The sequence below is a fragment of the Anabrus simplex genome, chromosome 1, assembly GCF_040414725.1.
Source record: "Anabrus simplex isolate iqAnaSimp1 chromosome 1, ASM4041472v1, whole genome shotgun sequence".
Lineage (NCBI taxonomy): Eukaryota > Metazoa > Arthropoda > Insecta > Orthoptera > Tettigoniidae > Anabrus > Anabrus simplex.
This window is the reverse complement of record NC_090265.1, coordinates 848,698,063-848,721,965: the sequence shown is the minus strand read 5'-3', so window position 1 is coordinate 848,721,965 and position 23,903 is coordinate 848,698,063.

Below are 23,903 nucleotides of genomic sequence, written 5' to 3'. Positions count from 1 at the left end.
GCGACTCGTTCACTACAGATAAGTATATATATGGCTTGTTCAAAATCAGGCGAAGTTGACAAGAGTATTCTAGAACAATGGAGGGATAACTCTCTGAAGAAAAATGTTGTCTGTTTCTAGATACATTTTCGCTCCATTTGCAAAATGCGTTCGTAATTCCAGGTAAACGCATGCAGGTAACAACCATTGCACCTTGAGCAAATTCCCTTTTCAACGTTTGGATTTACACTTTTTTCGTTAACGGAAGAAATTCACCAAAATCTTTTGTGTGTGAGTTCTGCTTGAAAATATTGATATTGACCTCCAGAGACGTAGGGGTATCATCAACCTTCATGCGTTTACCCATAATGAGTTCTTTTTTTTTTTTTTTTTTTTTGCTATTTGTTTTACGTCGCACCGACACAGATAGGTCTTACGGCGACGATGGGACAGGAAAGATCTAGGAGTGGGAAGGAAGCGGCCGTGGCCTTAATTAAGGTACAGCCCCAGCATTTGCCTGGTGTGAAAATGGGAAACCACGGAAAACCATTTTCAGGGCTGCCGACAGTGGGGTTCGAACCTACTATCTCCCGAATACTGGATACTGGCCGCACTTAAGCGACTGCAGCTATCGAGCTCGGTCATAATGAGTTCAGTGCCCCCATTTTCATTAACATGATTAAGCGTGTCAGGAAGAAAAATGTATTTCCAGTTGAATGTGATGTTTTCGATGCTCCTGACAATATTCTCTGGGACACTGAAGGTCGGAGTTGCTCAGCTCCCAACTGCACTAAAGTGATCAATCACCACCGATCTGTATTTATGGCAGTCGCCCAAATGTCAGATTTCCTATCTGTTGTTTACTTAGTATTTTCTTAAGTAACTGCAAAGAATTTCGAAACTTATTGAACATCTCCTTTAATAAATTGTTCCAATCCCTAACTCTCATTCTTATAAACCAATATTTACCTCAATTTTTCCTCTTGAATTCCAACTTTATCTTCATTCCAACTTTTTAAAGACCATTGCCGGGCTGAGTGGCTCAGACGGTTGAGGCGCTGGCCTTCTGACCCAAACTTGGCAGTTTCGATCCTAACTCAGCCCGGTGGTATTTGAAGGTGCTCAAATACGTCAGCCTCGTGTCGGTAGATTTACTGGCATGTAAAAGAACTTCTGCGGGACTAAATTTAGGTACCTAGGCGTCTCCAAAAACCGTAAAAAAGATAGTGGTACGTAAAGCAAATAGCATTATAATAATAATAATTATTATTATTATTATTATTATTATTATTATTATTATTATTATTATTATTATTATTATTATTATTATTATTATTATTATTATTATTATTAAAACACCACTCCAACGTATACGCCTACTAATGTCATTCCACGCCACCTCTCCACTGACAGCTACGAATACAAAACTTAGTCGAACAGCTCGTCTCTTTCCTCCCAAGTCTTCCCAGCCCAAACTTTACAACATTTTCGTAACGCTACTCCTTTGTGGGAAATCACTCAGAATAAATCGAGCTGCTTTTCTTTGGATTTTTCCACTTCACGAAACAAGTAATCAAGTCCCATACCCTAGAACCACACTCTGGTTAGGGTCTTACCAGAGACTTCCATGCCATCTCCTTTACATCCCTACTAAATATCCTAAATACTCTCATAACCATGTACCCAATATTTACAATCCCATTTATGTGATTACCCCGTTGAAGAACTTTCCTTATATTAACACCTAGGTACTTACAGTGATTCTCATAGGGTGCGTTCACCCCATCAAGGCAGCAATTAAAACAGAGGGGGCTTTTCTTCTTAATGAAACTCACAACCTGACTTTTATTCCCGTTTATTTTCATACCTGCTGTCCACCTCACAACACTGTCGAGGTTTTTTTTTTTTTTGCAGTTGCTCACTACATTGTATCTTATTTATTACTCTATACAGTATAACATAATTCGAAAAATCTCTTATATCTGAATCCAATTCTTCACTCATGTCATTTACGAAGGTAATCCCAAAAATAAGGTCTAGTATTTTTTATGAACACATAGACCTGTTTATTTCTTAAGGTTTACATCATTTTATAGCTTGAAAATTTAGCTATTTTTCTACATAATCACCATTTCGGTCCATGCATTTTTGTAGATGCTGTGACAGTTTTTGCATGTCCATATCATACCAGCTCGCCGCCATGTTGTTCAGGATGTTGTGAACCTCACCTTTCACCTCATCGTCGGTGCTGGCACCCATCTTGCGCACACCTTCCGGTATTTCAACTTTTCCGTTAAAATTCTGTGAGTGGCGCTTCGGGAAACCTCAGGAGCCAAAGTGCGGGGACCATCCAGGGTGATCTGCCGATCTTCAAGCATGATTTGCTCAACCCTCACGACTGTCTCGACGGGCATTGACGGACTCCCACTCCTTTGTTCGTCGTGAATTTCAGTCCGACCGGCTGCAAACTCTCTACACCACTTACGAACATTTTTGACATCCATGCACTTGGCGGTAACATCCAACGGGAGCTCCATTCTCAACGGCTACCAAGCCAAGGCTGAGTGCCTGAGCGCGGCGTGCGCATGTTTATATGCGAGCGCGGGAAACACTCTTCACAGCATGTGATCAACAGTCACACGAGCATAGTTCTGTATTTATAAAAGTATAGGAGACCTTATCTTTTGTTACGATGTTTTGTGGATTTGCAGAGGTGAAAGAAGGTGCTGGCTGGAATAGGTCTCAACTACAGAATTAAAGTTAATTTAAAACTTTGACAATGGTTATATTTTCAACAGACAACAAGGTTTAACAATTTTCATATAGACTTTCAAAACAAATAACAAGTCAGCAACAAGCCAAAATCAGGTACAAAGAAATTACAAGATTTCGGGGGTTATTACCAAAATCTGGGCTTCAAGCCCCAAGTATAATTCCTGAGCTCTCAGCTCACAACTACTATTGCTGAAGGGCATAAAACCCCTAAGTACAAGGAGCACTTGCTCCTAATTACAGTGTTAAGAAAAAGAGCTGACCCGCTCTCAATTTGACAAGCCTATCAAAGGCTACAACCAACTCCATTTCTATCTGCCCTTAAGGCACACCAAGAAACAGGGGTATTAGATACCCAACCTACAGGGCCTTTACATGAGGAAAATAAAACATCAGGTTAAGTTACTGGCCCATAATACAAAATAGAATGGAGGCGAAGCTTGCACTCCTAATACACTTTTAAAACCTACTTGGCACTAGGCCGCTTACGCAAGGGCTAATCCCATACTAAGGAGGTGACACGATAGGAAAACTTTATTACATTACGAAGAGAAGAAAAACGGTCATGAAACGTAGTCACCTCAAAACAATATGAGTGGGAGCTCGAGAGGGTTAGGCACTCTCTATCCCAATTTATAGTTAAAGAGGCGGAAATTTTACCAAATGTCTATTACATTTTAAAGATAGGTTACATGAGAAAAATTTCGAACCTGCCTCGAGGGTTAAACTGCTGAGCTAGCAAGAAATAAAGTTATTAAACGGCCATTACCTTGTGGATGAACTGCTGCCCGAAGAAAGAGGCGCTTCCCGCCTCCTGCTACATAATCACACACTAAGCAAGATGTCGATGAAGTGGCACCGAGACAAGAAAAGTAGCAGTTTAAATACCCTCGTGGAACATTCGAGACCTTTCAAGAATGAGTACCAACACCCCCTCAACTTTATTGGATAGCTTAAAGCAACATCTCCATATCGGAGAAGACATACGTTATTGGTCAAAAATTAATTAGAGAAATTCAGGATTGGCTAAATTCAAAACAAGCGGAAAGAGAAGGGTTATACTGCCAAACCAAAAAATGACTGAAAGAAATTTAACAAAGAACAAACTTATGAATACCAAATTTCTTCAAAAAAACAGTTCCTTTACTTCGCACTAGGGTGCACAATTATAGTTCTTAAGTAGTGCCATCTAGAAGAGAATGTCCACACTTCTTGCTACAGAGCAAACAAATACAAATCGAAATAGACATCGTTCAGAACACTTCAAAATTTACAGTAGAGACATCTTCCGAGAAACTTTTGATTTAATACAGATTTTAAAGTTCAGAGTTTCTCCTGTAGAGAGGTTTCAACTGGCGCAATATTTGAATTCGCGGTGTGGAGGTGTACCGCCCGGTACACCCTCGTATAAATTATACACGCTGTCCCAGGAGAAATTGTCAATATTCAGAGATATGACAGGAATGATCATTTGAAGCATAAAACTTCAAATGGTTTACGAGATATATTACATTTAATGCACATTTGTTTTGGGGTTATGGGGCGCACGTATGTCTTGCCCACAGAGTCTCTTTTACGTTTTGATATGGGTGCAAGTTTTCCGGATGTAATGTTCGTCATACGCGTGTTCGTAGGACATTGATACGTGCAGAAAGTCGCCATGTGCTGGTAGTAGGACTACGCTGCACCATTTCAACAATGTGTTTCCGTTCGTGCATAGGTTGTTGAACTAACTACACGTTCATAAGAAAACGGGTACTTGGAAGAATACCTGTTTTACGAAATGTGCTGTAAACTCTCGTAAGCACTCTACGATCTGGACTTCGACTTCTCGGAAAGCGCCGGCAGTATTCCTCGACAGTAGCAGGAGAACTACCACCGCAAAAACCATAAACATACACCATATCTGCATATTCTTCATAGGTGTAGATGTGGCATTTTATCCAGTGCGTGTAGAAACACAGTTAACTGATGCTTGTCTCTGATACACTCTCATTCCCTTGCACTGCTTTACTCACAACACACCATGGACAACTACTCGTTCAACGGGCTAGTTTAACGGCAGAAAGACATCCCGAGCAAAGAGGTTGAAAGCAACGAGGTAGCTTGGGCTAGAATATAATTTCAAAGTGATTGGGTGGGTAAGACACATACTGCGCACGACTAGTCCAAAAACAAATGTACATTAAATTTGATCTCGCATACCATTCGGAATAGGGCAGATATTCATACGAAGATTTTTACTTCAAATGATCGCTCTTGTCATATCCCTGTATATAAGAAAACACAAAAGTCCAAAAATACTGCCTTGAGCAATTCTCCTCTTAGTGATTACAGGATCAGATAGTGTTTCTTCCAAACCAAACCAAACCCCATGGCACTACAGCCCTTGAAGGGCCTTGGCCTACCAAGCGACCGCTGCCCAGCCCATAGGCCTGCAGATTACGAGGTGTCGTGTGGTCAGCACGACAAATCCTCTCGGCCGTTATGCTTGGCTTTCTAGACCGGGGCCGCTATCTCACCGTCAGATAGCTCCTCAATTCTAATCACGTAGGCTGAGTGGACCTCGAACCAGCCCTCAGGTCCAGGTAAAAATCCCTGACCTGGCCGGGAATCGAACCCGGGGCCTCCGGGTAAGAGGCAAGCACGCTACCCCTACACCACGGGGCCGGCATAGTGTTTCTTCACCTACTCTAATTATCTAAGTTCTATTTTCTTGAAATATAGTCACCCATTCAGTCACTCTTTTATCTAGTCCAATTGCCCTCATTTTTTCCAGTAGTCTCCTATGAAATACCTATAGAACACACACATGTTTAAGTATATTTAAGGACAGCCAAAATCAGTAGCATAATCCATGCTTTTAGCTAAGCTTCCTGTTGTATTCCTTATTATACCAATATGTATCTAGGCTCATAAACATGTATAATTACCGCTATGGCCAGCTAAAGTTGGTACAATAAGCACTGACTACAGCTGAACTCATCATATTTGATTTTATACCATTATCAGTCAAGGATATCACGAATGTTCCACGTCAGATAATAAAACCCCCCGTTTTTCGAAAATCTCAGGGATTTAATTCCCTTTCCGTGAACTCCTATTCCTTCTCCCAATTACTCTCTGATTTCGTTTTACCGTCCTTCACTACATAAGCTATAAAATGGAGGGGGACCAAACTGTGTTAAAGCTACCAACAATCAAACCCGTGCTGGAATAGCTCATTCGGATCATGGCCAACTGCTTCCCAACTAAATGGTGTGGGAATACTAGAGTACCACGTGCTCAGGGTGACATACTCAGCCGAATTGCATTGCTTTCTTCACCATATCCGCTGCAACACGTATCAAGCAGCTCGTCAGTTAGTTACACAAGGCAAACCGAACCCTATTCCAGCACTCAGTCCGGAATGAAAATCTCTGGACTTGCCGAGAATCGAAGCCAGGTCCTTTGGATAAGAGACTATCCCTACACTGCGTTGTTGATAATGACTCTCCCTTTCTGGAAAGTTCTTCGAGTAGAAATTCCTATCCGAGGTCCATCGAGATTCGAACCTCGCTCATCCGAGTAGAAAGTTTTTTTGCTAGTGGTTTTACGTCGCACCGACACAGATAGGTCGTATGGCGACGATGGGGTAGGAAAGGGCTAGGAGTTGGAAGGAAGCGGGCGTGGCCTTAATTAAGGTACAGCCCCTTTGCCTGGTGTGAAAATGGGAAAACCATCTTCAAGGCTGCCGACAATGGGATTCGAACCCACTATCTCCCGGCTCACAGCCGCGCGCCTCTAACCGCACAGCCAACTCGCCCGGTCCAGGTAGAAAGAGAGCAGCTGATTCTCTGAGCTCATCACACATTTAGGTATACTTTTCTGCAAATAACTCGTGTTAAAAATTCAAACTATTTATTTATTTATTGATTTTATTCAGCAGCGCGAACTTAGGATTCGTGGTCCCTGCAAGGTGATAGAGGGATATCAGCATTTAATTCAAACCAAAACTAAACCCCACGGCGAAACAGCTCCGCAAGCGACCGATGCTCCCTCCGAAGGCCTGCAGATAACGAGGTGTCGAGTAGTCAGCATGACGAATACTCTCGACCGTTATTCTTAGCTTTCTAGACCGCGCCCGCTACCTGACTGTCAGATAGCTCCTCAATTTTAATCACGTAGGCTGGGTGGACCTCGAACCAGCCCTCTGATCCAGGTGAAAATTCCTCACCTGGCCGGGAATCAAACCCGGGTTCTCCGGGTAAGAGGCAGGCACGCTACCCCCACGCCGCTGGTCCGGCATCAGCATTCAATTACAATGTAAAAATTACTTAGGCCAGATAAAAATGAAGACACAACAAGGAAAGAAAGCAGGGAGGAACCAGACGAAAATGAAATCCCAAGTTCATAAAACAGGATTCGAACCACAGTTGTTAAGTGAGAGGTAGCATCTCTGCCAGTAACCAGCTGCACCTTATTCAACAAATCTGGTGCTGTATCCGTACGTGAGTGATGCGTGCTAAAACATGATATTTTTCCCTTGTCGTCTTATTTTGTTTGCAAAGATACTGCATAACTGCAGATTGACGTCACATTTGTTTGGAATAGGCATTGAAACTTCCATCCATCCCCCTCACCCCCACACAATGAGGTTGGGACTGTTTCATTCCACACTGCGTATTCCAATCAGTTCGCAGTTAATGGCTGCAGCGAGGAAATTCCCTATTGCAATGCAGAGAGAGAGATGACAAATTGGGCTTCATCTCACCCACCCTTGACGTCCAACTGTGGTGTGAGACTTGCTCTATTTATTTGCAATTTGAGGCTGGGTTATCGATAACAAGGTAATGTTCGTATCGTAGTTTGTCTTTTTTTTCGCTACCCCATATTTACACGACCAATTAATTAAAATAAGAAATCAACAACTGTTGTACATTATGATGCAACTTTCCATCACACACAACGCCGCTCTGCACAACTATACATGGAATGTAATTCTGCTGCATGCGCAAATTATTTCCAGTAATTAAAACCCAACCAAAATATACAAGCATCTTGTTTGTTTAATTGATTACGGCCTGCTACTCATATCGATAACCATTCTTAATTAATCGAAATAAATTTGGCATCAACACGCGTGTATACTTGTTTGGTCCAATGTACTCTCTTTCATTCACAACGAACACACTTTCTACATAAATATATGTGTCTCTCTGAATTTGTACTTGTGGCGTAGCCATTCTCTGCTTTGTGGTTAATAATAATACTAATAATAATAATAATAATAATAATAATAATAATAATAATAATAATAATAATAATAATAATAATAATAATAATTTCTTTCTTTTTTTAAATCCTTTTAACCTCCAGGGTTGGTTCTTTCCTCAGACTCAGCGAGGGGTCCGACCTCTACCGCCTCAAGGGCAGTATCCTGGAGCGTGAGACATTGGGTCGGGTGGATACAACTAGGAAGAAGGACCAGTACTTCAACAAGGCTGTTCTCACCTGCTATGCTGAACAGGGGATTTGTTAGGGTGTGGGAGGATTGGAAGATGTAGATAAGGAAGAGGGAAGGAAGCGGCCGTGGCCTAAGTTAGGTAACATCCCGACACTTTCCTGGAGGAAAAGTGGGAAACCTTGGAAAACCACTTCGAGGAGGGCTGAGGAGGTAACCAAAACCCCCTCTACGCAGTTGAACTCACGAGGCTGAGTGGACCCCGTTCGAACCCTCGTACCACTTTTCAAATTTCGTGGCAGAGCCGGGACTCGAACCCGTGCCTCCGGGGGTGGCAGCTAATCGCGCTAACCACTACACCACAGAGGCGGACGTTAATGATAACTACTGATGAAAAATAAACTTGAGCTGGCCTTCCAACTAACAATACATACAACAAGAAATCCCTTTCACGGGGCCCACATAAACATCATAAAACAGTGATTAAACCAGAAGCACAACATGTAGCAGAAACACTGAACATCAATTTCAAAGGCCAGATGGAGAAATTTATGCTAACATAATGGTAAATTTTGAGAAACATCATAGGACAAAAAATTCAAGATAATAAGATAATATACATCAAGAATGAGACACTCTACAAAAAAAAATTGAAAAACTCTCAGATACTACGCGAGAAGGATTTTTTTACGATCGTCTTCTCAGAATGAACTCTAATAGATTAACCAAACAAATCTCTGACATCTTCCGTAATCGCAAAACAAACTCCAACTGGTTTAAAGAAACTGAGAAGGGTCTAGTAGAATTAAAAATGATAGAACATTCACTATTTGATCGAACAGCTAAAATAAGTGACTAAAGACAAAAATATAAACTTCCAAGACAAATCTACACTTTAACAGCCAAACCTATTATTTCGAATGATGAGAGCAAACGAAGATCAGAAAGAATGAAGAAATACTCGCCACTAAGGAAAGAACAACACACAAAGCTGATTGATTCAACGTACCCATAACAGGCTGGAACGAAAGGAGAAGAAGAAGATGTATGTATGCTAGGTCATCAGCCCAGAGGCTGGTTGGATCCTCAAATAGCACAACCAAAGGTTATGCGGTTATAAGGAACCCCCAAAAACCAATGGCAGCACCAAAATGAGGCGTACTAGGCAAGATGAGGGGTGAGGTAGTTTGCCATTGCTTTCCTCATTGGGTCAGAAAGTACTATTGCAGCACGACTGACCCTATGAGCAGCACCTTTCATAACACACAGATGCACTAGTCATGCTCTGAATGTCATTACTCAGCACTACCCATACCCCAGCAACTTCCACATTGTAACAGCCATAGATGTTGACTGGGACTTCGGTGGAAGCTTCACTTTACTCTGGCCTGTGCCAAGAGACGGATGCAAAAGTACTGTATCCATCAAGAAATGACAGCAGACAGAAGTGCTAGATATCTATCTATATATTACACCCTACCGGGCGTCGAATGGATGACCCACGCATAAGAATGCCTCCACGTAACGGGGTAAACACCCACGGATGAGATTGGATTGAAGAGCGGGTCGAATTGCTTAACGAGCTTCGAACCGCTCCCCTTCCTACTTTCTGTGCCGGCCCGGCAGCCTGAGCACTTGGGGAAGTGGTACGTTCAAAGAAAAACAAAAACAACAAATCCTTAAGATGGAGCCTTATGTCTATAATATGAAAGTAGGATCTCTGGGTTCGAATGCCTACTGGATATTGCTTACCACTGCTACCAATGACAAGAACCATAAAATAGGGGTTACGAATGCAAATTTATTCAAAAATAACAATTTAAAAAGGTTGATACAGCTCTATACAATGACTCTCCACATATGGGATGAAAAGAAAATAATAATCATTTTAAAATACGAATCGCCCATGGGCGTCGTCTGCATAACGGTATGATTGAGGTTTTGCGACTTGCTATCGTTCATTTTTCCTCATTAATTCATACCGCTCATGAAATTTGTACATTATTCTGTCTATCACACCGTGAGATGATCTGATGTCCCTATACACAAATATTACTAGCTGTTCTAAGCACGAACATAACCGGGGCCTACACTATATAATATCATATTAAAAGACACTTTTGCATAATGCACAAACAAACACAAATACCATTTTTGCTAAACCCCGGACTTCTCATCTGTCACCAAGACCACACGTCGTGCACATAGGTTCTGTTTGAACTCAAAAATATGTGCACATCATTACGAAACATACACAAAACATATGGATATATACACTTCATGCACACCGGAGAACCCTTCCTAGAAAAGAAAACAGCATGGTTATCACAGTCTCCGGCCCAAAGCGCAAGCTTGGAAGCAGCTCGCTCAAGGGCGCCGTCATCATCCGGCGTCGAACTGGCAGACTCCCGACCGAGAGGTACTGTGGGTTTCTGTAGATACCGAGAATAGCTACAATCTCATCTCGCCGGATATCTGGGGGAATCCCTACTCATTTATTAAATACCCTTTTAAAAGAAGTTACCGTGATATTATCATTATACAAGTATTCTTAGCTGAGCCATTTAAACCAACCGAGGGGAGCGCGAGGTTGACCCAGGGCTCCAAGTTAGTCTTAACACAATGGTTTAAAGGGATCCCTCTGTCGCGAGGGCGAGAGCCAGTCATTCACAACAGAAGGAAGGCCGGCCATTCACTTCGCACGGCCGTTCTGATTCTTCTCTCGCTCACACGTCTACCCTCTCATCTCGGGGACACACATATCCACAGCCCGCTTCATTTGTTTATTCATATCATTATGGAATTCCCATGAAATACTCTTTTTATTCACTCCCTTCTCATTATTATCACTGAGACTGTGGGCACGATCACTTCTCAATCATCTCATCGTAAGTTCCTATTCGGCCCTTCCACTACGCCTCATACCGCGTATCTTCTTCCCTTGGGCCTATGGCTCTCATGGCTCCTCGTCCATACCACATAACTACACTTATATTTAAACCTTCTGGCCAAAGATTAGGAACTCATGCCCCTGGGTCTTACCCCGGCTATAGATAAAAAAATACACTCCAAACCATTATGGCCCATTAATCAAAAATCACGGGAGACTTGCACATGGTCCCTCACACCTATCTAGATCACACAGTATGTACCTCTCCCGGTCGGGATTTTCTTCATTCTTGATGTACATGCACGGATTATATCTGTAAGCTAGGCATGCATTATCTGACTGACCCATGAGTTTCCCTGGCATATCCGACAACCACGTGGGACAGTGACTACCAACATTTCGACATATTTCCCTGCTTGCCAGTACTATGTTTCCAACCGCCCCTACGGGAAACTCAAATATTCTCCTAACCTTGTTCCCATATTTGCTAGGACATTCTACATTAAAAATATAACCCTCACGATAAGCTAACCATTAAGAAAGAAATATGAGTCGTCCGGGAATTTAGCTCCCTTAAATTTTACTTCAACATTAAAAAATCAATAAAATTTCCATATAGGACATGCATTAACTTACAACATTTTGATATTTACAAAAGAACGCTAATCCTATCCCCGGGTTATGTCATGCTTAGAAATTAAATTTGGACATCACTCATCTGTTTGGTGGCCGTTGATTCTTCCGCCACGGGAGACCCATGGTGAAGTTCTTAGTACTCCATGACCACTCGGTAGGTGGCGGGCGTGCAGTCCTTCATCCCTGGTCCATACAAGTCCGACATCATGGGGAACTCGTCACAGCTGAAATCTTACAGTAATCCAAGTGGGTAACACTTTTACACTCGTCACACGTCCTCTATTTCAGAGTTTACACCCGCGTTCACAGTAAGAATCGGGTGGCTCACGAGATTCGAGCCCCTGATTCAAAGTAACACGTTGGGTGATACCAAATTATGAATTTGACTGACTCATTAAAGCCGGCACTGTCTCAGCCGAATTCCAATACTTGTTTGCAAATTATGCCCGCGGGTTTTTACTAGTTTGACACGCAGCACAGGAACAATACCTAGGCTCGTTTGGCCTCCCGTTCACTTCACAAAGCGTGCTGGACACAATGGCGCTTTCAATACACGGTCAAGGGTTTCTGACTTAAACTGGGGCACCGCGGGATATAGTGTCCTCCTCACCGACCCGTAAAAGAACAACTGTCTCTACAATGGCCTGCCCGGCTTATATTATCTTACCCACCGGAAGCTCGGGGGCGTCAACGTTCACGGTTCATTAAGAACAAGAGCTCCTTTCGTACCAAGAATTGACGATATTTGAATAGTGCATCTTGTAGCCCTCTGTCTCCTCTTTCATTTGAGCCTGGCGTGCTGGACCGACGATCAGCAGTTTTTATGTAATTTGCTTCCCGCCTTTGATTAATTCATAGCGTCCTCTGGGGGGTGGAGCTATCTCCTAAGCGCGATTCTTGGCGTGGGTGACGCCGCTGTATCCACATGTGTTAGCGATATGTTACATCTTGACAGCTGGTGACCTCATTTCTTCCCCTGCATAAGTTATTACATATTTTTAGTCTGGAGAACGCAGAAAATTCCGCTCTATTCAATGGTGTGTCTCGCATAATTTTCCTATGTCTGGATTAAAATATCATTCTATTGTTTACGCGCCAAAATCCGACGTTGGCACCCGTGACACGTGCATAAAAAACCGGAAGTTCCTTATGTTCGTTTGGAACTCGGGGAGGCTAGGCTCCACCTCGGGGCGTATCTGACTATTCCAGCATCGCGTCCCCTTCTATCTCTCTCTGCACGTTGAGAGCGTATTTCCGCGAGGGCTTGGCTGTTGCTTTGTCTTTCCATTGTTCGCAGGCGCTCTTTTCGCGGGTTCCGTTCTGGCCGGACGCCGCTCGATCCCCTTCGCCCATACTGCTACCAATGACGCGACCTTTAGGAGTAATTTTAATGGAGTATAGAGGCCCATATCATTCCCATGGAGCTGTACAGGACACTGTACGGTTTCATCCTCCTCCTACTTCATCAAAGAAAAATCACGAACTCGGGATTTTTCTTTCCCTTTTAACTGTCTCGGAAAGTAGTCATTGGAGATGGTCGCGAAGCTGGTGGACCTTCTCGGTCAACTCTGTGTTCTCCAGTTGTATCTGGTAGCATAGATTAATTAAAGCATTCCTAAGACCGGTCCTCTCAGAACATTCTGGACAATCTTCACAGGCTGATGCCTCGGACTCGCTCCCTTCTTCCAAAACAATGTGATTCACGGCATCATCTTCTTCATCGGCTTCCATTTCTTCCATTGGATCCGGGTTGTCCTCGTCATCCTCGGCTTCTCCTGGTTCTTCTTCCTCCGGACCTTCTTCAGGGTGTTGTCCTGGGGCGTGGTACAGTTTGAGATTTGCAGCATTGTAAGTGGCCTCTGTTCTCCCATCCATTGACTGTACTTTGTAGGCATTATTCTCTAGGTTCTGGATTATCCTATACGGCCCGATGTAAAGTTCTGCAAACTTGTGGTAGTACTTCCTCGGAGGGTCGGACATGGCTGGTCGTTTGACTAAAACTAGTTCTCCCACACGAAGTGGCCGATGAAACCTCCGGTTTCGATGACGTCTGAGCCTCTTCTCTGCCTGGGCTTTGAGATGGTCCAAAGCTATCCTCACACGAAGTTCAGCCGAAGGCCTGGGATCTTCTGGGCACTGTAGCACGCGGTGCCACGGTCTCTCCGGTTTCTGATCAAAATGTACCGCTATCGGGATCTGCCCCGTAGATTCATGAATCGTCCCGTTGATGCACTCCATGATGATTGGAAGAACATCAACCCATCGCCAATGCTGTCTGGCGCAATAAACTCTGCAAAATTTCGCTATTTCGCGCATGATCCTTTCTGATGGATTGGACTCAGGATGCCTAATAGAACTGAAGATATGCTGGATTTGGAGTTGCTCGATCTCGCGTTTGAACATGGCGGACGTGAACTGAGACCCATGGTCACTCAATATCTTATCTGGCTTCCCCATAGATGGAATGATCTTATTTCGGATCTGTGTCAGTACCGACCTGGAGTTTGCCTTCTGTACTGGGCACAGCATCACATACTTCGAGAAAACATCTACGCAGACCAAAATGAATTGTAACCCTCTAATTGCCTTGGGTAAGGGCCCGTAAAAGTCTATCGCAAATAGCTCTCGTGGCTTCTCTGGCAACAGCGGCTTAGGTGGTTGCCGCAGGAGATAGGTATTTGGTTTGATTCGTTGACAAGTATCACATGTTGTCAACACGGTCCTAATCATCCGCCTCATTCTCGGCCAGACAAAGGTCTCCTGAAGTGTCGAGGTAACTTTATCGATTCCCGCATGACCGATGGAATGATGTGCGAGCCAAATCAGTTCCACTTGCAGCACGGGCGGAACAACAATACGGTACTTCGTATGATCTTCATCTATGAACTGGTGAAGGATCCCGTTGAAATAGTTATATTTTGTTGCCTGCCTCTCACTCTCCTGGTATTCAGGCGTTCCTGCTGGTATCCTCTTTCGGAAGAAATCGATCAATCGTCTGGTTGCGGGCCAATTCTCTTGCCCTTCTCCGATGCGTTGGAGCCTATCCAACGTCTCACGGTCACCCCCGCTCAACTCTATGTGATGAATAACTTGGGCTTCCGGTTCGGGGTTCCGGCTTAATGCGTCGGCAATCACATTGTCCTTTCCTGCACAATGTTCGATCTCTAAGTCGAATTGTTGGATGAATAACGTCCAGCGGTTTACTCTCTCGGATGCCATCGTCGACTTCAAAGCGAAGGTCAAAGCTTTATGGTCTGTCCGCAGCACGACCGGGAATCCGTATATATACTTCCTCCAGTGACTGAGGGCTGTAACAATTGCCAACATCTCTAATTCCGTGACGGTATATTGGCACTCATGAGCCCGAAGTCTACGACTCATGAACGCGATGTAGTTTCTGCGCTTTTCCTGATCCGGCGTCTCCTGGTACAATACCGCCCCTACACCTATCATGGATGCATCGGTTTGGACTACGAATTTGCTCGAAAAGTCGGGGTACCCAAGCTTGATGCTGTTGGCAAGTAATTCTTTTGTCCTTTGGAAAGCTTCGTCACAGTTTGAATCCCATTTCCATCTATTATTCTTCTTCAGGAGGTCCTGAAGAGGAGCTACCGCCTCCGTGTAACTAGGGCAATGATCGGCGAAAAACCCGCAGATTCCCAAAAACTGCCTGATGTGTTTGACTCGTGTTGGTTTGGGGAAATTTTGAATAGCTTGAATCTTAACGGGGTTCGGAGTAACACCCTCCGAATCTATGACGTGTCCCAGGAACAAAATGCTTTTCTGGCAAAAGTTCGACTTATCCAAATTAACTTTGAAGTTGTTTTTATTCAATTCTGCTAATAACAGGTTCAAGTGTTCCAAATGCTCCTCCAGAGTCTCGCTCGCAATCAAAATGTCGTCTACATAACGCACCGTAAAGTTCTTCACCTGCTCGCTCAAATTCCTATCAAGTGCCCTTATCAAAGCCGATCCTGCGTTCTTGACGCCGAACGGCAAACGGTTGTAGACGTACGTCTGTCCGTCAAACATGAATCCCGTCAGTACCTTGGATTCCCCTGACAACTCAATGTGGTGGTAGGACGATCTCAAGTCGACCCCAGAAAAATAATTTTTGTGACTAAATTTCTTCAAAATATCCTTAATGTTTGGTGCCCTATCGTACTCTGGTACCAAGCGCTCGTTAATGGCACGTGCGTCTAGGCACACCCTCAGCGAACCGTTCGTCTTCTCCACGATGACTAAAGGGTTTAAAAATGGCGTCGGAGATTTGGAAATTAACTGGTTTTCTTCCATATCCTTGATGATAGGTCGTACCTTGGCATAATGTTTCTCGGGAATCGGGTACGGATTCCGTCGGAAAGGTTCCCAACTTGTGACGACAAAATTGTATTTGAAATTCGAAATTTTTCCCGGTTGTGACCCAAATGCATCGCGGTGGCGTTCCAAGATTTCTTTCAGTCTAGCTCTTCCCTCTTCACCTATCATTGCTTTATTAATTTTTGATAGCACTGCCTCCTCAAATGTCGGTTCTTCCTCTTCCTGTTCCAAGTTTGCAACCATTCTCTCGAGTCCGATTATTATCTCTTCTTCCTGATGTTTCCCATCCAGAGTCTGATCCGGACGGACTTCCTCGTCGTAGGTCACTTGAGTAGTCCAAATCCTCTCATCGACTACGCAGTCTCCAATTTCGTTTAGTTTCACCCCTTCGGAATGCATGTTGATCTCTAGCCTGATCTCATTTCGGTGCATGTCGATAACTGCCTTATAGTCCCTCCAGAAGTCGGCGCCCAATATAATGTTGTATTCCAATTTCTCGAGGATGATAAATGGGTGTGAAGTAATGGCCTCTCCGATCTGCAATTCTAAATAAACCTGAGCCTTGCACACTGTGGTGCGATCTGGGATGATTCCTCGTACCTTCATGTTAGAGACCGGTAATAATGGGATCTGCTCCTTCGATTGGATTTCCCGTATAAGCGTTCTAGATACGACGCTTACGCTGGCTCCCGTGTCTACAAGAGAGCGCACGCGCAATCCATTAGCTCTTATGTACACCACTGGTAATTCCCTGATAATCCTCTTATTCGGTCGGTGTGCGTCTTCGATCAAATCCTCGGGTTGGATCACCCACGCAGCTATGGTAACTGACGTCCTCTGTGAATCGAAAGAATGGTTGCTCCCCGAACCGCAGGCTATCTCCTCACTAGTTAGGCGAAATTTTTTTTTTGCGCTCCGGAGCTACTGGCATACTCCGGAGCATGGGGGTTCAACTCTCTTCCACGTCCTTCCTTCTTGTGGGCTTGCAGTTGCAGGCTTTCTGCCCCTTCGCACATTCCCGCGGCGGCCATACCCTGTATGGGTCTCTGCCACTTGTCAATACCGGGCGGCGTGTTTCGCAGTTGTTCCACATACTGTCGCGATTCATTCCTGCGATCTCGTATGTACTCTTCCCTTCTTCCTGGTCGTTGCCCTGTCGACCGCTGTCCGCTCGGTCCCCAATTCTGGTACGGCCTCCTCCGCTGTCCATACTGGCGATACCGAAGCCTTGGCCCCTGATTCATCCTCTCACGGGGTCCTGGTTCGCGGGTGTTCCAGCCCTCCTGGTATTCCCGTTTCGGTCCATTCCATGTCTGGGGACCCCAATCACTCCTAATTCTCGAGGGGTACATCTCCCGAACTTCATTCGTACTAGTCCCCTGGTTCTTCCTTTTCGGTGGGCTTTCATCCTGAGCTAAGTCGACAACATGGACCGCCTCGCTATGGCGATGTCGCGCCTGCATTCCACTCGTTTGATCGAGCTGCCTCAATATTTGTTCAGCATCGACCGCATTTCGGACATTCGCCGCTATGAGCACCTTCTGTACTTCCGGTGGGAGCTGTTTCCCGATGGCGGAAATCAACTCTAGCTCTGTGGGAGGACTATCCAGTTCTTTGAACTTCAACAACTGGCCCACGAAGTACTCGCAGAAACGGGTCTGCCCTGCACCCGAATACCTTCGCGAATACAATTCTAGCCTCAAATTCTGTTGCGTCTCGATCCCCCAATACTTCTCGAGGAAGCGCCGCCGGAACTCCTCATACCCATCGAAACAATATTTGAACGCCCGGTACCAGACCAACGGCTGATCCGTTAGGTACCGTTCGACTACTCTCAGTTTTCGGTCCGCTGGGACTCGATGATCAATGAAGTATTGGTCTACCTCAGCAAGGAAACCTTTCGGGGTAAGATGAGTGTTTGACCCGAATTTCTTCGGCTCGTCATTCGTCATCCGGAGGAGATTATATACCGGAATTGCTCCACTCTCTTGCGGGGTCGATTGTCCCCGAGGTGCATTATGCACTTGTGCATTTTCATTTCCCTGCGAAATGTCAACGTTGGCCTCGTGACCAATACTACTGGGCGGACTCACTCTGTCAACGCTATCCTGCTTCTTGAGGATCGATCGCATCACGATCTCACCTCTCGCCTCTTGGAACTTTAACAACTCGACCTCCTCCCGGATCTCCTTAATAAGCTCCGTGTGGACTTCTACTTGGACGGCAGCCTTGTGGGTCTTGTTGCCCCACTCTTCCATCTGTCGGTTCAGGCCTTGGATTTTCCCTCGAACTTCTTCTTGTTCCGCTTCCATCTCTTCGGTCACTTCCTTCCGGAGCTCCATAACTTCTCCATGGGCCTGAGTCTGGACTTCCTTGAGCTTGGCGGTCGCAATATCCTGCACTTGGGTCAGACGGTCACTGACCTCTTTTGCCACCTTGTCGAGGGCCTCCGTCGTCTGTGTCCTTAGTTCTCGGACTTCCGCCTTGGCCTCCTGCATGTCTCTTGCAACATCCTCTACGCGGGTGCTCACCTTCTCCATCTCTTCCTCGCACGCGCTTACCCTAGTGTCCGTTACGTCGATCCTATTGGTCACCCTAATCTCTACTTGCTTTAATTGCTGGATGACGTCTTCTAACTTCCCCTCTAACGCCTCAGTCATCTTTGCCTCCAGCCTCGCGGCGTTCTCGTCGCTACGTTCACGACCTAATCTCATATCCTCTGCGAGCTCGTCTAACGAAGCCTTATTCGTAGCCGCCTGAGCCTGGCAAAGCTCTGCCTGCGTGTCTAATTGTTCTTTCAAAAGTTCCCCCTGCTTCTCGAACTGCGCTTTAACATCCGCTGCCTGCTGATTTGCACGTTCCGTCATTCTGTCTAATCGTTCTTCGAAATGTTCCTTTAAGCCTTCCTCGTGTTTTGCCAATAATTGGCACATCATTTCCCTCATGGCCTCCATGTCCATATTAAATTCAATCTTGGAGAAAGCGGATCTCCCGTGGGCAGAAAATTGACCACCGGTGATCGACAGAAAGCATAGATCCATTTAAATATTTAATACAAATTTCAGCGTGACCTAACTTTACTCGAAATTCCAACAAATCAATCCAAACTGGGCCTACAAACGGCTTGTGTCACGCCCCCTACCATATTAATGTCATAATTCATTGTATAGGAAATTTCGTCATATCATTTGACAATAATAATAACAATAATAATGCTGATTCTACGTTAGCCCCTTTATCCTGGAATAAGTTTTCCGGTCACGCGCGCGGCCTACCGTGGGCTCGATTTTACGTATGCCGGAAACATGGCATACCCCAGTCACAAATGAATGTTATCACCTTGAGATTGGTAAGATGACGTTAGCAGACAATTACCCGTCTCAAACTGGCAACATCGCATCTGTCACTGCGCAAAAATTAGAGCCTGGGTTGAGGTACCCTGCTCTATCCGCGGCGTCTAAAGCCCTCTTGAAAAAATATTTATATCTGCCAAATGTTGTTACTTCAGCGCACAATCTTTGGCCGATACCCGTAACTGGCGAAATTTGAAGAATTTTGCCGGCCGTTTTAACCTCACACTGAGAGAACCATAACGTTGTCTCCCAAAGAAATGACAGCTTCATAGTCTGTCCCGGGTATCCATTTTACTTTTATGAGCGACACTCATGCGGATTTCCACTTAAACTGGACACATGATTTTTCTGTTCTTGTCATTTTCCTATCCTATTTATTATTCACGTCGCTCCCTTTCATGGCTGATCTTGTGTGAGTTATCATCACGAGTCGTGACTTACGCACGCCCGTACGATGACCATTACAGTCCTGCTGAGTATCACACAATCTGAACAACCCTTGCAGTATCCAATCTATAATTATGAATCTTAGCACTTCGGACATGTGCTTAACGTCTCCATCCGTTCGGTTACGTGGCGGGTACTCCATTCCAAATAATTGCCAACCCGTTCGATACCAAATGTAATCAGATTGTGGCACGAACCTGGCAATTTGACTCCATCATCGCACACTATCCTCCCTGTGGGCGGCCTATCTATTACTAAAAATGCTCCAGCGTAAACTATAAACAATGCCCATCCACGAAGGGCGCCAAGTATACACCCTACCGGGCGTCGAATGGATGACCCACGCATAAGAATGCCTCCACGTAACGGGGTAAACACCCACGGATGAGATTGGATTGAAGAGCGGGTCGAATTGCTTAACGAGCTTCGAACCGCTCCCCTTCCTACTTTCTGTGCCGGCCCGGCAGCCTGAGCACTTGGGGAAGTGGTACGTTCAAAGAAAAACAAAAACAACAAATCCTTAAGATGGAGCCTTATGTCTATAATATGAAAGTAGGATCTCTGGGTTCGAATGCCTACTGGATACTGCTTACCACTGCTACCAATGACAAGAACCATAAAATAGGGGTTACGAATGCAAATTTATTCAAAAATAACAATTTAAAAAGGTTGATACAGCTCTATACAATGACTCTCCACATATGGGATGAAAAGAAAATAATAATCATTTTAAAATACGAATCGCCCATGGGCGTCGTCTGCATAACGGTATGATTGAGGTTTTGCGACTTGCTATCGTTCATTTTTCCTCATTAATTCATACCGCTCATGAAATTTGTACATTATTCTGTCTATCACACCGTGAGATGATCTGATGTCCCTATACACAAATATTACTAGCTGTTCTAAGCACGAACATAACCGGGGCCTACACTATATAATATCATATTAAAAGACACTTTTGCATAATGCACAAACAAACACAAATACCATTTTTGCTAAACCCCGGACTTCTCATCTGTCACCAAGACCACACGTCGTGCACATAGGTTCTGTTTGAACTCAAAAATATGTGCACATCATTACGAAACATACACAAAACATATGGATATATACACTTCATGCACACCGGAGAACCCTTCCTAGAAAAGAAAACAGCATGGTTATCACAGTCTCCGGCCCAAAGCGCAAGCTTGGAAGCAGCTCGCTCAAGGGCGCCGTCATCATCCGGCGTCGAACTGGCAGACTCCCGACCGAGAGGTACTGTGGGTTTCTGTAGATACCGAGAATAGCTACAATCTCATCTCGCCGGATATCTGGGGGAATCCCTACTCATTTATTAAATACCCTTTTAAAAGAAGTTACCGTGATATTATCATTATACAAGTATTCTTAGCTGAGCCATTTAAACCAACCGAGGGGAGCGCGAGGTTGACCCAGGGCTCCAAGTTAGTCTTAACACAATGGTTTAAAGGGATCCCTCTGTCGCGAGGGCGAGAGCCAGTCATTCACAACAGAAGGAAGGCCGGCCATTCACTTCGCACGGCCGTTCTGATTCTTCTCTCGCTCACACGTCTACCCTCTCATCTCGGGGACACACATATCCACAGCCCGCTTCATTTGTTTATTCATATCATTATGGAATTCCCATGAAATACTCTTTTTATTCACTCCCTTCTCATTATTATCACTGAGACTGTGGGCACGATCACTTCTCAATCATCTCATCGTAAGTTCCTATTCGGCCCTTCCACTACGCCTCATACCGCGTATCTTCTTCCCTTGGGCCTATGGCTCTCATGGCTCCTCGTCCATACCACATAACTACACTTATATTTAAACCTTCTGGCCAAAGATTAGGAACTCATGCCCCTGGGTCTTACCCCGGCTATAGATAAAAAAATACACTCCAAACCATTATGGCCCATTAATCAAAAATCACGGGAGACTTGCACATGGTCCCTCACACCTATCTAGATCACACAGTATGTACCTCTCCCGGTCGGGATTTTCTTCATTCTTGATGTACATGCACGGATTATATCTGTAAGCTAGGCATGCATTATCTGACTGACCCATGAGTTTCCCTGGCATATCCGACAACCACGTGGGACAGTGACTACCAACATTTCGACATATTTCCCTGCTTGCCAGTACTATGTTTCCAACCGCCCCTACGGGAAACTCAAATATTCTCCTAACCTTGTTCCCATATTTGCTAGGACATTCTACATTAAAAATATAACCCTCACGATAAGCTAACCATTAAGAAAGAAATATGAGTCGTCCGGGAATTTAGCTCCCTTAAATTTTACTTCAACATTAAAAAATCAATAAAATTTCCATATAGGACATGCATTAACTTACAACATTTTGATATTTACAAAAGAACGCTAATCCTATCCCCGGGTTATGTCATGCTTAGAAATTAAATTTGGACATCACTCATCTGTTTGGTGGCCGTTGATTCTTCCGCCACGGGAGACCCATGGTGAAGTTCTTAGTACTCCATGACCACTCGGTAGGTGGCGGGCGTGCAGTCCTTCATCCCTGGTCCATACAAGTCCGACATCATGGGGAACTCGTCACAGCTGAAATCTTACAGTAATCCAAGTGGGTAACACTTTTACACTCGTCACACGTCCTCTATTTCAGAGTTTACACCCGCGTTCACAGTAAGAATCGGGTGGCTCACGAGATTCGAGCCCCTGATTCAAAGTAACACGTTGGGTGATACCAAATTATGAATTTGACTGACTCATTAAAGCCGGCACTGTCTCAGCCGAATTCCAATACTTGTTTGCAAATTATGCCCGCGGGTTTTTACTAGTTTGACACGCAGCACAGGAACAATACCTAGGCTCGTTTGGCCTCCCGTTCACTTCACAAAGCGTGCTGGACACAATGGCGCTTTCAATACACGGTCAAGGGTTTCTGACTTAAACTGGGGCACCGCGGGATATAGTGTCCTCCTCACCGACCCGTAAAAGAACAACTGTCTCTACAATGGCCTGCCCGGCTTATATTATCTTACCCACCGGAAGCTCGGGGGCGTCAACGTTCACGGTTCATTAAGAACAAGAGCTCCTTTCGTACCAAGAATTGACGATATTTGAATAGTGCATCTTGTAGCCCTCTGTCTCCTCTTTCATTTGAGCCTGGCGTGCTGGACCGACGATCAGCAGTTTTTATGTAATTTGCTTCCCGCCTTTGATTAATTCATAGCGTCCTCTGGGGGGTGGAGCTATCTCCTAAGCGCGATTCTTGGCGTGGGTGACGCCGCTGTATCCACATGTGTTAGCGATATGTTACATCTTGACAGCTGGTGACCTCATTTCTTCCCCTGCATAAGTTATTACATATTTTTAGTCTGGAGAACGCAGAAAATTCCGCTCTATTCAATGGTGTGTCTCGCATAATTTTCCTATGTCTGGATTAAAATATCATTCTATTGTTTACGCGCCAAAATCCGACGTTGGCACCCGTGACACGTGCATAAAAAACCGGAAGTTCCTTATGTTCGTTTGGAACTCGGGGAGGCTAGGCTCCACCTCGGGGCGTATCTGACTATTCCAGCATCGCGTCCCCTTCTATCTCTCTCTGCACGTTGAGAGCGTATTTCCGCGAGGGCTTGGCTGTTGCTTTGTCTTTCCATTGTTCGCAGGCGCTCTTTTCGCGGGTTCCGTTCTGGCCGGACGCCGCTCGATCCCCTTCGCCCATACTGCTACCAATGACGCGACCTTTAGGAGTAATTTTAATGGAGTATAGAGGCCCATATCATTCCCATGGAGCTGTACAGGACACTGTACGGTTTCATCCTCCTCCTACTTCATCAAAGAAAAATCACGAACTCGGGATTTTTCTTTCCCTTTTAACTGTCTCGGAAAGTAGTCATTGGAGATGGTCGCGAAGCTGGTGGACCTTCTCGGTCAACTCTGTGTTCTCCAGTTGTATCTGGTAGCATAGATTAATTAAAGCATTCCTAAGACCGGTCCTCTCAGAACATTCTGGACAATCTTCACAGGCTGATGCCTCGGACTCGCTCCCTTCTTCCAAAACAATG